Genomic DNA, 2,500 nt, shown 5'->3' with positions numbered 1-2,500 from the left:
CCGCCGTGGAAAATTGCAGCCCCAGGTACCGGAAGGTTTCACCCACACGCAGGGCAGGCATGGTGGTATTGCCTGCTGTGAAGGTGACATTGCTGTCCACCTTCACCTTCTTTTCGCGCCCTGACGCGACTAAGGCGAGGGTGAAACACTTCCGGGCGTGATCTGCAGCCCCAGGTGGGCGAGGGCTGCGGTAGCTGCGTCGATGAGGGACTGCAAGCCCCTCGGGTCGCTGCAAACAGCAAGACGTCATCTGCAAAGGCCGCAGCGTTGACTCTGCGACCGAGGATCCGAGCTCCGATGTGGGAGGGCAGTTGGCCTAAAACGTAGTCCACCGCAAAGTTGAACAGGAGGGGGGAGAGGGGATCGCCCTGGCGAACGCCCCGTGCTGGCTGCACAGACACGCCCACGCCGGCGCCGTCCGCTATCACTGTCGTGCTGCCCTCGTAGCACCGCTCGACATACTCGACAAAGCAATCCGGCAGGCCATGCGCCTTCAGCACGGGGCGAAGGGCAGCATGATCTACCGAATCGAATGCCTTAGATACGTCGATCGATGCCACAAAGACAGAGCGGCAGGAGCGAACTGCGTCGGTGAGAGCAGTGTCCAAGATGAAGGTATTTTCCAACATCCCATCCCGAGGGATGAATGCCCGCTGACGTTCGTCCACAGCACATGCGCGCATCAGGCGTGACGCGAGAACCTTGTGGAAGGTCCGCGCCAACACCGAGCAGACCGTAATGGGGCGAAAGTCAGCGGGGGATGTTGGTGCAGCCGTTTTCGGGAGAAGGGACGTCCGCGCGCGAAGCAGGCGTTCCGGAAGGGCGCGGGCCAGAAGGAAGAGATTCATCACTTTCACCAGGACTTCGTGCGGCAGGCGCCGCAACTCCGCTGGGGTAAGGCCGTCCGGCCCGGCTGCTGATCCCCTGGGCGGCAACGCGGCGGCGACCTCCTCATGTGTGACCGGCCCCCATATGCACTCGAGAGCGACAGGCTCTGAGTGCGGGAGGAGGCGGTCACGAATGAAGCCCGCGGTGGAGATGGGCTTCTTGGTGAAGAGGTCCGCCCAGAAGTCCAGCAGACCAGGGATGGCACGTGGCGGCTGGAGCAGGGTGCCATCCAAGAGGCCGCGCACGCAACGTGCACGCGACCGTCGGAAGGCATCCTGCGTTCTCGCGTACTCCCAGCGGCGCCGCTTGCGCTTCTGCGTCGGCGGCGCGGCAGGCGGCCGCTTCGATGGTTGGCGCGGCCGCTGTGTCCTGGTGATCGATCTCTCCCCTCTAGACCCGACCGACGCAAGGGCATCCGGGAGCATGCCCAGGATGACATCGGGCGGCGTGCCCCGCCCCAGACCTATGACACGATCCAGGGCAGAGAAACGCTGGGCGGAAGCGGGTAGCCCCGCCAGATGCTCCCAGATGGCGGCGTCAGTCGGCCCCTCCGGCGGCGGCCCGGTGGTGTCGGCCGCGAAGTCCTCGGCTGCGTCGACGGGCGGCGCAGCGGCCTCGCCCGCGTCAGGCAGCGGGCTCGCTGCTCCCCGGCGGGGACGCCGGCTCTTCCCCCCGACCGATCTCAAGCGCCTCCATGAATTGGCGGACAAGCTGCTTGTGGGCAGCTTGCCGCCGTCGGCACTTGATTGCCTCGAGCGTTCGGTCGGGGAACATCCTGATGAGTTCTTGATTGACGAAGAAGAACCGGGCGTCCCTCTCAAGGAACAGTTCGGCCTCCGCCTTGGCGAGCGACAGGACTTCTTCCTCCGTCCACCTCGCGCGATGCCTCTCCGTGACGATCTCCGCGTTGGCGGCCGCAAGATGTTGGCGGCGGCGATGGACCCCGAGACCGTTCTTGGTTGTAAAGCTGCGGTGGCACTCACTACAGGTATACATAGCTGCAAAAGTTACAAGATTTTCGGCACGGCCGGTTGGCCGGCTAGGTGCTGGGGGAGTTGGGGTGGCACCTTCAGCGGAAGGGCCACCACTTGTTCTCTGCTTACTGCCCCCAACTAAAAAAGGGATAGTGCGAGGGGGGGCTGGTAACCCCCCCAAGCCCCTGGTGCGGTCTTCCACTCTGCGAAATCAGCGGGCCCACGAGAAGGGGAGAAGACCGCAGGAGAGGAGAGGCTAAGAGGGCTAGGCCCATGTATTGCGCATCACTCTCCCTGTAACTATAACCCAAGGAAGGCACCTCGCAGCAGCAGCACGACTACATCAAGACCGCACTTCGAGAAGCCAAGTCCGGATGCAGCCACACCGCTGCCACTTGGCCACCTTAAGAGAGTCATAGTTACTCCCGCCGTTTACCCGCGCTTGCTTGAATTTCTTCACGTTGACATTCAGAGCACTGGGCAGAAATCACATTGCGTCAACACCCGCTAGGGCCATCGCAATGCTTTGTTTTAATTAGACAGTCGGATTCCCCCAGTCCGTGCCAGTTCTGAGTTGATCGTTGAATGGCGGCCGAAGAGAATCCGCGCACCCGCGCGCCCCCGGAGGAGCACGCTAA

General features: G+C 63.0%; 1 pseudogene; it reads right to left on the bottom strand.

Moving 5' to 3' along the window:
* LOC126432382 (large subunit ribosomal RNA) overlaps positions 1–2,500 on the bottom strand; it is a 7,950-nt pseudogene that overhangs the window by 2,801 nt on the left and 2,649 nt on the right.

The sequence above is a fragment of the Schistocerca serialis genome, unplaced genomic scaffold (assembly GCF_023864345.2).
Source record: "Schistocerca serialis cubense isolate TAMUIC-IGC-003099 unplaced genomic scaffold, iqSchSeri2.2 HiC_scaffold_1130, whole genome shotgun sequence".
Taxonomy (NCBI): domain Eukaryota; kingdom Metazoa; phylum Arthropoda; class Insecta; order Orthoptera; family Acrididae; genus Schistocerca; species Schistocerca serialis.
This window is presented reverse-complemented; position numbering and strand designations above follow the sequence as displayed.